The following is a 7006-nucleotide window of genomic DNA, read 5'->3' as shown; positions in this document are numbered from 1 at the left end:
CCAATCTCACTTGCAGAATTTTGGGAGAAATTATTGAACACTATTTGGACATCTGTGGGTAATGGGCAATAAATATCTCCACCCTGGACCAAAAGTAGACTTAGGGTTTTATGGTCCATAGATTCCTCCTCCTAGTGAAATGTGTCAGGGTCTCCTCCTGGATTCAGCCTCTTCTGTACAGTGTAACCCATCCTTACTCATGCAATCAGTACTGGGAACAGAGTCCAATCAACGCCATTGTTCCTGTGAAGGAGAATTGGTGGCATTACAAAAGGAGATGAGAGAAAAAAAAAATCTCCAGATTCTCTCACCTTTGCTCTTAACTCAGAGGTGGTGGACAGGATTTGTGCTTCCTACCTCCTTGCAACTGGCATTTTGTGTAACGTGGTTTTGTATCTTGGTGCTAGAATCTCTCCCTTATGCCAAGCTTCAGAAGATTTGATAGGCAACAATTATACAGATAATTGACTTTGATAAATAATATCATTTAGATGGATAAAAAAATAGTTCTCTAAGGGAAAATTGAAGCTTTTTCTCTTTTTTTTTTCCTTCAACAGGGGGTGTTCCTTTTATATTGAGTACTTATTTCTGGGTAGGGCAAAAGTTTAATGCTCTTAACTACTAACTAAACGGTTTGAGGTTTGAGTCTATCCAGAGGCACCTCAGAAGAAAGGGCTGATTGATGATCTCCTTCCAAAAACTCAGCCATTGAGAATCCCGAGGGGTACAATTCTACTCTGAAATACGTAGGGTCACCATCAATCAGAATTGACTCAATGGCAACTGAGTTTTTTATGTAGGTAATGTCATGTAGGCTGGAAGGGGACTGATTTTTTTTTTTTTATAGATTCATCTCAAGAAATTTCGATGCCAGATCTCTGGTTCAGATGGTGTGATCTTTCCATACCCTTTTAATATCATTTGAAGCCATATTCAACACTCACTACTTTAACAATTGGTTGATATAATTTAGTTCAGTATCAAATCTTTTAAATATTTGAAGAAAACAAATTTGCATATATTTTCCTTCCATGAATCTTTTTTTTTTTGTCCATTTGTTCTTGCAAATATTACTTATTCATGTGTTGTGTAACTTTGCTGTGCTTTGCCTAAAGGCATATACCAGAAAGGTTAATAACAATATTTTTGGAGTCAGACAATCTAAGTGCCAATCTTGGCCCACTCATTTATAAGATGTGTAATTCTAGCCATGGTTATTTTAACTCTCTGTGCAGTGTTTCATTATCACAACCACATTGAGACTTTAGCCTTCAGTTATTAAAGACTCAGTGTAAATTATATCATATCTGCAGAACCTGTCACATATCATATATCCAAGTAATGGTACTTGTTATGTTAGTGCATTACATGGAAAAGAAAATTAAAGTTAAGAATCCTCAATCTTGATTATATATTAGACAAAATCTTTTTTTTTTCTTGGTCTGAACAACTGCCAATTAATCAATCAGTAGCTTAAATTTATTTAGCCGGTTAATTAAATGAGGCTGCAAAACTACAAATTAGACTTGACTTTGGACCCACACTCAAAAAGGATTTGTATTTATGCTTCTGTTTAGGTATAAGAGAAAAATTACAAGCTCTAAAAAGTCGAGGGACACTGAAAAAATAAAGCTGTGAATAAATTCATGAGTATTTCAAAAACTTCTAGTAGATTCATCTAATCATGACAGTTCTAACAGCCATGAATTCATGTAAATAACATACTGTGCATTAAAAAAAAAAGAAACTAACAAAGTAAATTAGCAAAAAAGAAAACAGGTAGCAAAAATGCTACAGAAGTTTTGGGAAAGAATAAAATAGCACAAGAATTTCATTTATACTCATAGTAGCTGCTTTCCAGAAAACTGTTTCCAGCTGCCTCTTTTCCTTGGTTATCTGTCCGACACTTTAGCTCTGTCTATACAATATATGGGCCTGAGTCCCTGAGTGGTTCAATGGTTAAGCCCTCGACTGCTCGTCACAATCTTGGTGGTTCAAGTCCGTCCAGAGTGTCCTCGGGAGGAAGTCTAGAGATCTACTTCTGAAAAATCAGCTGCTGAAAACCCTGTGGAGAACAATTCTGCTCTGACACTCGTGGAGTCTCCATGAGTTAGAGTCAACTCAGTGACAACTGGTTCAGTTTCTAGTTTTTATATAATTTCTAATTTTTATCCCAAATTATCCAATTTCATAGAACTAAGTAATCTGAAGCTTATGAAAGTTAAATGGTTAACTTAAAACTGCAATAAAAAGATGCAATCCTAGATCATCTATTTTTAAACCCAATTATCTTGCCATTATCTGAGAGTATAGCAAGTGATTAGTTCACTCAACTTCAGCAATATGCTTGTCAAACTGAAGAAAAAGTGTCAAAGCAGATATATGATTAATTTTTTTAGTATTTGGACTGTAATAGTCAATGGCCACGTGGATATCCAGTGTTAGATTATTATGATAGGCGTTTTTTCCCTGAAATGTCCTCACTGTAATTAGCTCTGTTGTTCCAGTTATTCTTACTAATATGTTTCAAGAAAGACATCTAAGAATATCATGTGACTAACCAAGCTAAAGAGATATGTATTTATTTGTATTATATTTTCATGGGGTGTTTACATAAGAAAGTAAATTATTCTTAGACAAGTTTCAACTCAGAAAATAATATAGAAATATATGAAGGGACTTATTTTTCTTATCTTTTTCTTCTTAACCACTGGCTTTAGTTTGAGTCATCAATAGAAGAACACAAGTCAGAGAATGGCATCTGTCTGGAAAATAAAGGGTATTGTCTGGAAGGGAGAATTCCATCGTAACGGAATTCCTACTACAGAGTTGTATCAAATCGTTAAATTCACGCACACATGCTCACCACAGAAAATCTCCTAATAACAATTTGCAGATCCCTTTAACTCCCGTCATTCAACCAGTGCAATGTCAGTCATTTAATCGCCAAAGGAGGATGAACCACAGCATAGTGACTTAGTTCATAGTTCTGGGCCTCACCAGAAATCCTGAACTCCAGGGAGTTCTCTTTGTTATCTTTCTCTTCATCTATCTTGTGGCTTTTCTTGGTAATATGCTCATTGTTGTTGCCATAATTTATAGCACCACTATGTCTTCCTTCTGGCACTGGCAATCATGGACATCATCTGCACAACAAGCATCATACCCAAAATGCTGTGGCCCACACTCACGTCAGAGAAGATCATCTCATATGGCGGCTGCATGTCCCAGCTCTTCTTCTTCACATGGTCCCTTGGGGCTGAGATGGTTCTCTTCACCACCATGGCCTATGACTGCTACGTGGCCATCTGCTTCCCTCTTCACTATAGCACTATTATGAACCGTCATATGCGTGTGGCCTTGCTCAGCATTTTCGTGGCTATTGCAGTGACCAATTCCTGGGTGCACACGGGTCTCATCCTGAAGCTCACCTCCTGTGGGCCCAATACCATTGACCACTTCTTCTGTGAGATACCTCCCCTTCTAGCTTTGTCCTGCAGTCCCGTGAGAGTCAACGAGATGATGGTGTATGTTGCTGACATCATCCTTGCCATTGATGACTTTATTCTCACCTTCATCTCCTATGGTTTTATTATTGCTGCTATTCTCAAAATCTGCACAGCAGAAGGCAAGAAGAAGGCCTTTTCAACATGCTCATCCCACCTCATCGTGGTTTCCCTCTACTATTCCCCTCTAATCTACACCTATATCTGCCCTTCTACCAGCTACACATTTAACAAGGACAAGGTGGTAGCTGCAGTCTATACTATTGTGACCCCCACATTAAACCCGATTGTGTATAGTTTCCAGAACAAGGAGATGCAGGTGGGGATTAAGAAAGTGTTTCTTCTCTGAAACGTTACTGGTTTCAAGAGACTATCAATGCTGTAGGCTAGAATCATCCCCTGGAACACCTCAGATTTTAATAACCTTTCAGTGTTGCCTATACTCCACATTTCCCATTCTCTCTTAAGAACAAGTCTGTTTTACTCCACTGTAAGTCATTTCCTTAGCTCCTATTTTCTAAGATACACTTATTCCCTTACCTTTGCATCTATGTTGGCTTCTACACGTAATTCCACAAGTTTTTGAAATACTCTTCTTCATGAAAACTTTCCAAATTCATCACAGTGGGTGTAAAATATTTCTCTGATTCCTACCCTGCTCTTATCATTCTTATTGCCTCTACACATTTCATATTCTTCATGTGAACAATGCTTGCAATACAATACACATACACCCTCACATAAATATATATACATTGTGATATATATTACAATGTATATCTTAACATCCTCCTAAAATACTGCCTAATTTCAAATCTTATAAATTCATATACACAAATATTTATCTATACACATATTCACACATCAAACACATATATAAAATAAAAAAGATTACTTCTAATATTATAGAATCAGTTGTTCTAAGAATAAGATCATGTATCCAGTTTATATACCCTAAAACATATTTTATCATTATGAGACATATGTGTGACTTAGGCAGTAGAGAATTTCTTTGAAACCAGTGTTATAATCAGGGTTCTCTGCAATATCTTTTTATTGATGCAGGCATTTTTCCATAATTGTCTTCTTAAACCCAATCAAGTCCACATCATTTTTGCCTGCCTTCAATATTTTACTCTATGGATACAAGAACCATATATTATTATTAAAGTCCATTATATAACATTTAACAGCAAATTCTTAGTATACAAATACCTAACATACATCAATAGAATAAATTTCTCTCAACACCCTCCAGCTAAAGACCACCATGAACCCACATGCAAGTGAACATATTGGGTTTATTTTCTTTTTGCAATAAATGAAACAGCATATAATGGGAAATCGTGTAGGGCCGCAGTTAAGAGAGTGTTGGAAGGGACTAATTTCAAATGGCGTTAGTTGATTTGAAGAAGGATCAAGGAAGTGACAATTTTCCTGGCTTGAGTGGTGTTGGAAATGAAGGCAATTATATCTAGGAGGCAGGAGGAATGAAACATTGCTAAAGCTATAATTGGTAAAGAAACAGCAGTCACTAATATTAACTGGGAAAATAAGATATTAGCCATTTCAGTTCTTCAGCGAGTGTTCTTGTTTTTATCTGTGCTCAGAAATGTCTATCGAGTAAGTTCCATCTTAGTAACCTTTTTCTGATGCTGGCGTTCAGGGATTTTTTTTCTTTTATTAGAGAATCAAGACGAGAACGCCATGGCCGACGTGACTGAGCCAGGCCAGTTCAGCTGCAGCTGTGAGAGACTGTCTTTCCTTTCTCACTTTTTTAGTGTTAAGTGTGTGGATTACCATCTCCATTATGCTCTCTTCCTTGTCAAAGAAAACTATGTGGAAGTCAATTCAACAACACAGGTTAATGCCTTGTAAGAGCCTGAATGTTACATAACCACATGACTGTGTTCCTTTTATGAAATTATGTAGTTAAAACACAGTCCGAAATACTGAGACCATCATTTGAAACATTCAAATGCATTTTTATCCATTTTTTAAATTTTAAACAAAAAAATTTTTTTAAAGGAACTTTTTTGGAACTCACGCCTCTCAGAGCTTGTTCCACTGTAGTTCAGGTATTATTCTTGCTCATTATTGCAACCAGTATTGCATTTTAAACATGCACATAAAGAAATATGACATCAATATATTTTGGACTGTCTTAAATGATTTTATAACTAATCCATTATACTGCAACATATACCTCACAAGACATCGGAGGTAATTAACTACGTATATCTAGTTGTCTAGAATATTTATGTATATATTATCTACAGGTCACTAGACTTTGCAGTTGAAATTGTATCTTTTCAATATTTCCTTACACAGCACTTATACCCTTAGCAGTGTAAACATCCATATTAAATTGTGAATTTACTGATCTTTCTAAGTTTCGGAGTAAGGGAACAAGAGTGGTTTGAGTCTTTTTTGCCATTTATTTGTTGATACATGTTATCAGGAGGGATCAGGCTCTGGAGAAGGACGTCATGCTTGGTAAAGTAGAGGATCAGTGAAAAAGAGGAAGACTCTCAACTAGATGGATTTACATAGTGGCTGCAACAATGGGCTGAAGCATGACAACGATTGTGGGGATGGCGAAGGCCTGGGCAGTGTTTTGTTCTGTCATACATAGGGTCGCTATGTGTCAATTTGCCGATATTTCAATGAGGGGTTTGGAGAATTAGGGTGTATGATGGATTTGAATTTCACTGCATCTAGTATTTTAATAGTGTTCCATGATGGGCTGGGCTACTTTGCTTAGAATAGTACTCATTTAGTTTACTTTTAGTTCATTAAATAAATGTCATCTTACTGAAAGAAATTGTAGGGCAGATACTCGTTAGGTCTCTAACACAGCCAAATACTAATAACAGAGAAACTACAACCATCATGCTAAACCAACGGGAGATTTATGCTCATGCAACAGAAGTCTGATGTTAGGCAATCAGTGGTATCTCTAGCAGCTCAGTGAAAGAACTAGGCTTCTTCTATCTTTTTTCCTAGGATCTCGAATAGCTCCTGAATTACTAAACATTACACCCATGATCCAAACGGAATGAAGACTAAAGGATGAGATGGTAAAAGGGAAATAAGGCTTTGTCTATTAATTTTATAAGGCTCATTCATGCTAGAAGCACTATTTTGGCCATTACTACTTCACTAACCAAACTCAAGCTAAGTACTGGTTGAAAGAGCAAGTTTTAAAACTGGGCAGTTAGTATCTTTGAACGAATTTGTACTTTACACATGTGGGGAAGAAAAGAGGGTGTTCATGTTACGTTGGTTACTAATAGTATCTATCACAACAAATGTATCTTACCTGAAGATCTGAGGTCACTAACTTAATGGTTGAATAAAATATAGATTGAGAAAATGAGGATGCTAAAACTGAGAACACTACCATAACACAAACTTCTATATCCTACTGGTAGAGGCTATAAAGTTAGCCAGGGTTTAATATGGCTTGGTTTTCAGAAACAGGTATTCAGAATTGTATT

At 36.4% G+C, this 7006-nt stretch overlaps 1 pseudogene; it reads left to right on the top strand.

The window, feature by feature from the left end:
• Window positions 1-2723: 2723 nt before the first annotated feature.
• Window positions 2724-5859, top strand: LOC135229458 (olfactory receptor 13G1-like; annotated as a pseudogene).
• The last annotated feature ends 1147 nt before the right edge of the window (window positions 5860-7006 follow it).

Source organism: Loxodonta africana, unplaced genomic scaffold (genome assembly GCF_030014295.1).
Source record: "Loxodonta africana isolate mLoxAfr1 unplaced genomic scaffold, mLoxAfr1.hap2 scaffold_304, whole genome shotgun sequence".
NCBI lineage: Eukaryota > Metazoa > Chordata > Mammalia > Proboscidea > Elephantidae > Loxodonta > Loxodonta africana.
This window is presented reverse-complemented; position numbering and strand designations above follow the sequence as displayed.